The 6,139-nt window shown below is 44.7% G+C and overlaps 1 non-coding gene across 1 annotated transcript; it reads right to left on the reverse strand.

Moving 5' to 3' along the window:
- Window positions 1–1,108: 1,108 nt before the first annotated feature.
- On the reverse strand, window positions 1,109–1,245 carry LOC114810840. Its single transcript, XR_003758531.1, has one exon. It is a non-coding gene; the product is annotated as a small nucleolar RNA SNORA7 (small nucleolar RNA).
- Window positions 1,246–6,139: the final 4,894 nt, after the last annotated feature.

Genomic DNA, 6,139 nt, shown 5'->3' on the forward strand with positions numbered 1-6,139 from the left:
ACGGCTTCTCGATTGCATATTCGCTATGAATTTTAGACTCGTCGGCTCTTTAACTTCATTCTCAACTTAAATTTTTAATCATAATTGTAATTAGCACCCGGAGGATTGATTCCTGTTTAAATGGTCCCTGAGAAGCAGTGTGGGCCTATTGAATAGCGCTTGGGCCTGTGAGTCAGAAGGACTTAGGTTAATAATAGTTATGGCATTTGTTAAGTGCCTACTATGTGCCAAGATTAGATTAGACTGTAAGCCCGTCAAACGGCAGGGACCGTCTCTATCTGTTGCCGACTTGTTCATCCCAAGCGCTTAGTACAGTGCTCTGCACATAGTAAGCGCTCAATAAATACTATTGAATGAATGAATGAAAGCACTGTTCTAGTATCGGCTCTGCCACTTGTCTGCCATATGACCTTGGGTAAGTCATTTCACTTCCTCTGTACCTGAGTTACTTCGTCTGTAAAATGGGGATTAAGGCTGTGAGCTCCATGTGGGACAGGGACTGTGTCCATCCCAATTTGCCTGTATCCACCCCAGTGGTTAGTACAGTGCCTGGCACATTTTAAGAGCTTATTAAATACTATAGTTATTATTATTACTCTCTGGGCCTCAGTTCCCTCATCTGTAACATGGGGATTAAAAGTGTGAGTCCCATGTGGGACAAGGACTGTGTCCAACCTGATTAGCTTGTATCTACCCCATTGTTTAGTAAAGTGCCTGGCACATAGTAAGTGCTTAACGAATACTATTAAAAATACTTTCCAGCAGATTTTGAAGAGCGGGAAGGTTAGATAGAGTATTTATCGAGTGCTTACTATGTGCCAAACACCACATGCCAACATTGTTGGATCAGACATGGACCTTGCCTTGCACAGGGCTTGCTATCTAATGTGTCTTGTCTTGTCTTATGCTGTCGGAGCATCTCCGACCCATAGCGACACATCTCTCCCAGAACCCCCCATCTCCATTTGCAATCATTCTGTCGTGTATTTATAGAATTTTCTGTCAAAATCCGGAAGTGGTTTACCACTGCCTTCTTCCGTGCAGTAAACTTGAGTCTCTGCCCTCGACTCTATCCCATGCTTCCGCTCCCCAGTACCGGGGAGTTTTGACTTGTAGCAGATTGCCTTCCACTCGCTAGCCACTGGCCAAGCTAGGAATGGAATGGGTAGGTCTCTGTTCGACTCTCCCTCCCATAGCCGAGACTGGTAGAGGACTGGAACTCTCCAGTTGAAATCCTGAGAGGGGTAATCTACCCTGTAGGGAAAGCTAATATCTTATCCCCATTTTACAGGTAAAGAAACTGAGACATAGAGATGTTATGCCCATCGAAGGTCGTTGGCAGAATTTGGATTAGCATCCAAACTCAATCAATCCATCAGTCATATTTATTGAGTGCATACTGTGTGCAGAGCACTGTATTAAACGCTTGGGAGAGTACGATAGAACAGAGTTGGTAGGCTCTTTCCCTGCCCAGGTTGCAGGGAAAGGCGAGTTGCACTTTCTCCATTCTTTCTGGGAATCATGATGGGCCACATGCAAGCTTCCACTGCCCACGTAAGCTCGTCGTGGGCAGGTACAGTGTCTACCAGCTCTGCTGTATTGTCCCGTCCCAACCACTTACTACGGTACTCTGCACGCAGTAAAAGCATTCAATTAATGCCATCGATGATGACCTACTTGTTTTCAGAAGTCTTGGGCCGGCATTCTCGGGAGCCATTGATTTGGTCGCCTCTAGATCACCAAACAGATACTTCTTTGCTCCAAAAAGTGGCCTTGACTGTGAATTCTTAAGAGATTTTCAAATGTAAGACGGTGGATACGATGATAAGATTGCCCATCCACCTCCGTGTCAAAGAAAACTCATCACCAATGACTTTAAAGCCCTTCATGACCTTGCCCGCTCCTACCTCACCTCTCTTCTCTCCTACTTCAACCCAGCTCCCACACTTCGTTCCTCTGATGTTAACCTTCTCACTACCTGGATCTCACCTATCTCACTGCCAACCTCTCACCCACATCCTACTTCGGGTCTGAAACGCCCTCCCTCCTCATATCAGACAGATAATTGCTTTCCCCCGCTTCAAAACCTTATTGAAGGCATATCTCCTCCAAGAAACCCTCCCTGACTATAGCCCTCCTCTCCTCTTTTCCCACTCCTTTCTGCACTGCTCTTACTTGCTCCCTCATTTGCCTTCTCTCCTATCCCCACAGTACGCATGTATATATCTGTAATTTATTTAATTTATCTATCTTTTTATTTATTTAATGTCTTGTCTCCCCCTCTAGACTGTGAGCCCATAGTGGGCAGAGAATCTGTCTGTTGTTATAATGTACTCTCCCAAGTGCTTAGTACAGTGTTTTGCACACAGTAAGCGCTCAGTAAATACAGTTGAATGAATGAGGTTTTGATTCTCTCATCCTGGCCCCTGGGTAGCAGTGTCCCACCGCCGTCCATTCTCCCCATATGGACCGCCTGAAGGAACTGTGGCAGAGTGTAGTGTTTGACAAATTCAGCTCCCTACTTTGGACTGACAACAGTGCTTAATCCCCATTTAACAGATGAGGGAACTGAGGTGCAGCAAAGTGAAGTGACTTGCCTAAGGTCACACAGCAGACGAGTGGTGAAGCTGGGATTAGAACTCGAGTCCTCTAACTCCCAAGCCCATGGTCTATCTACTAGGCCACGCTGCTTCTCCTCATGTAACCGTTTAGACTGTGAGCCTGTCCCTGGGCAGGGATTGTCTCCATGTGTTGCCGAATTGTCCATTCCAAGCGCTTAGTACAGTGCTCTGCACATAGTAAGCGCTCAATAAATACGATTGAATGAATGAAAATGAATGAATGTAACCTTGGTAGCCGTGTTGCAACGTTTTATTAGGAAGGAAAAGTCAGCAGCACTTTTCTGGGCTGGGAAGAACAACAGAGCAATAGATGTGTCAAAACTATCACACTCCCCCCCACCCTTCAAAGCCCTACTGAAGGCTCACCTCCTCCAGAGGGTCTTCCCAGACTAAGGCCTCCTTTTTCTTTCATTCATTCATTCATTCAATAGTAATTATTTATTCAATAGTATTTATTGAGCGCTTACTATGTGCAGAACACTGTACTAAACACTTGGAATATACAATTCTGCAACAGATAGAGACGGCCCCTGGCCACTGATGGGCTTACAATCTAATCAGCTCCCCCACCCCCAATGCCCCAACTCGCTCCCTTTGCTCTACCCCCCAACTCCACCCCACAGCATTTGTGTAAATATGTACATATCTATATACGTACATTTGCATTTATTTTTATTAATGCCTGTTTACTTGTTTTGATGTGTATATATATCTATAATTCTATTTATCGATATTGTTGCAGTTGATGTCTGTTTACTTGTTTTGATGTCTGTCTCCTCCCCCTTCTAGACTGTGAGCCTTTTGTGGGCAGAGATCGTCTCTCTTTGTTTCTGAATTGTACTTTCTAACTGCTTAGTACAGTGCTCTGCACACAGTAAGCGCTCAATCAACACGATTGAATGAGTGAATGAATGCATCGTCTGTGCCCTTGGATCTGTCCCCTTTGTAGGCATCTGGTATTCACACCACCCTCAGTTTTCTTCAGACCACACTCAGGAAGTCCTACTTCACATCCTCAAAAGAAGCCTTTATTAATCAATCAATCATATTTATTGATCACTTACCATGTGCAGAGACCTGTATTAAGCACTTGGGAGAATACAATAGAACAGTATAACAGAGTTGGTAGACACGTTCCCTGCCCACAATGAACTTAGGGTCTAGATGGGGGGATGTAGAAGGGTCCAAAGTCACACAACTGTTCTAAGGGACATCTTGGGATCCCAGCTGGCTAAATGGATTTTACCTTCTTGATTTCTGGGTGAACACTAGTAAAATTCCATGAATATGAAGTTGACGCCTGCTTTCTCCTTATCCCTTAAATAATCTCCCTCTAGGCCTATAGCATTTTCTGAGATTCCTATTAATCAAACCACTACCCCAGTTTTATCTTTATGATTTTAATTCATGTTCATTTATTTGATACTGAGGTTATCTTTAATTGCTCATGTTCCCCGAGAGTAGTGTAATGGAGGTGGGAGTAATGATGCTTACTGAAAACAGAAGGAATAATTTTACAACTCTAGGGAGATCATAGCATCAATCAGGACCTCATATATCTTCTTCCTTCTACACCTGGGATAACCATCTGTTTGTGTGTACATAAAATCTATAGGTGGCCTGTGTGTACCTTCCTTTTTTTATTGTGTCTGTTAACTGCTTACTAGGTGCCAGGCACTGTACTAAGCACTGAGGAAGACCAAAGATAATCAGGTTGGACACAGTTTCTGTCCTACATGGGACTCACAGTCTTGATCCTTATTTAACAGATGAGGGAACTGAGGTGCAGCAAAGTAAAATGACTTGCCCAAGGTCACACAGCAGATGGGTGGTGGAGCCAAGATTGGAACTCAGGTCCTTTAACTCACAGGCTCGTGCTCTGTCTACCAGGCTATGGTGTTTCTCCTTCTGTAACCCTGTTAGCAGTCTTACAACATTTTATTAGGAAGGAAAAGGCAGCAGCGCTGTTTCGGGCTGGGAAGACCGACAGAGCAATCGATGTGTCGTTTCTGCACTTGGATCTGTCCCCTTTGGTAGGCATTTGGAATTTACACCACCCTCAGTCCCACAGCAATTATGTCCCTGTCTATAAATTATTTATTTATATTGATGTCTATTTTCCCTTTCAGATTATAATTCCTTGTGGGCAGGGAGCGTGTCTACCAACTCTGGTGTATTGTACTCTCCCAAATGCTTAGTACAGTGCTCTGCACACCGCAAACCCTCAATGAATATCATCAATTGATTGAAGGATCATTAGCTTCTTTTTCAGGGGATCAGACCAGGATCATCTGGACTGATATTTGAGTAAGAGCTGGGCAGACTTTGCCAGTGAATTACAGTTCTCTGCATGTCCTCTTGGATGTGAAGCATTGTGCCGTAGTGGATAGAGCATGGTCCTGACGGTCAGGGGGATCTGGGTTCCAATCCCAGCTCTGCCACTTGCCTGCTGTGTGACCTTGGGCAAGTCACTTGACTTCTCTGGGGCCTCAGTTCCCTCATCTGGAAAATGGGATTAAGACTGTGAGCCCCACATGGGACAGGGACTGAGTCCAACCTGATTACCTTGTATCTGCCTCAGCTCATAGGATAGCCTGGAACCTAGTAAATCCTTAACAAATACCACAATTATGATGATGATGATGATGTGTGTCTTTCTACCACTGTCAATCACATAAAGCAAGTCCTTCGTGACTAGCTTTAAGACGTTCAAAACCTGTTGAGGTGGGAACATTTCCCAGGGGGACGGAAGTGCTTTCTAACATCTGATAACAGTGGTGGTCCAAGGACTTAAGTGTGGTATTTGTTAAGCTCTTACTATGTGCTAGGCACTTTTTAAGCGCTGGGGTAGATGCAGTCAAATCGGGTTGGACACGGTCCTTTGTCCCACTTGGGACTCACAGTCTTAATCCCCATTTTCCAGATGAGGGAAATGAGGAGCAGAGAAGTGAAGTGACTTGCCCACGGTCACATGGCTGACGAGTGTCAGAGCTGGGATTCTGACTCCCAGGTCCACGCTCTATCCACTACGACTTGCCGTTTCCCATCTTGGCTACTGCATCAGCATCCTCACCGATCTCCAGTTCCAGGCTCTTCTCTCGCAAAGATCATAACTTCTGACTCTAGTGAGGTCTCTTAAGTGACAGTACTTTGCATACAGTAGACATTCAATGAATATGATTGGTTGATTGATTGAAAGTTATATTGGATTCTCATTGCTTTTTTTAAAAATGGTATTTTTTAAGCACTTACTATGTGCCGGCACTGTATTAAGCTCTGGGGTAGATAGAAGATAATCAGATTGGCCACAGTCCATGTCCCACATGGGGCTCACATTCTTAATCCCCGTTTTGCCGATGAAGTATCTGAGACACAGAGGCATGAAGTAACTTGCCCAAGGTCACACAGCAGGCAAGTTGCAGAACCAGGATTAGAACCCAGGTCATCTGACTCCCATGCGTGTGCTCTTTCCGCTAGACCATTTTGCTTCTCGCTGCTTTGCTGTGTGAAGGAATCTA

Source organism: Ornithorhynchus anatinus, chromosome 3 (genome assembly GCF_004115215.2).
Source record: "Ornithorhynchus anatinus isolate Pmale09 chromosome 3, mOrnAna1.pri.v4, whole genome shotgun sequence".
Lineage (NCBI taxonomy): Eukaryota > Metazoa > Chordata > Mammalia > Monotremata > Ornithorhynchidae > Ornithorhynchus > Ornithorhynchus anatinus.